Source organism: Phaethon lepturus, unplaced genomic scaffold (assembly GCF_000687285.1).
Source record: "Phaethon lepturus isolate BGI_N335 unplaced genomic scaffold, ASM68728v1 scaffold26053, whole genome shotgun sequence".
In the NCBI taxonomy this organism is placed as follows: Eukaryota; Metazoa; Chordata; class Aves; order Phaethontiformes; family Phaethontidae; genus Phaethon; species Phaethon lepturus.
In genome coordinates, this window is record NW_010531562.1 from 1 (window position 1) to 483 (window position 483).

Here is a 483-nt window from a genome sequence, read left to right on the forward strand (position 1 = left end):
TGGGGTCAGAGTCCTTCCTGGGGCTCCTCCGTCCGGGTCCCCCATCCACAACCGGACTCCGCGAGCAGCGCCAGGCCCCCTTACAGAGCTCTGAGACCCCTTTTGGGACTGGGGAGTGCTGCCGTCTGGCCCCTCTCCCAAACATGCGAGGCAAACGTTTAATTAAACTGGAAAGGCTTTTTTCCTCCCCGAGCGAAGTCAGGTCTTCTTCATTCCCATCTACAAAGGGTTTTGCTATTGTCTTTGCTGTGACTAACAGCAGTCGTCGTGTTGAGTTATCCACAGCTTCTTTTTTTAATTTGTTCTTATTATCACTTCTAAGAAAGCCATCACTGTAATATCAGGATTTGCCTCCTACACTGCGCTCCTTCTCAGGAAAGTAGATCATGTACTGGCTTTCTGATCGCTATTTTCCTTCCCCTCAGGGAGCGTGAGTGACGGGCTGCCTCATTACCCGCAGCCCCTCTCCCGACCCCCTGCCCC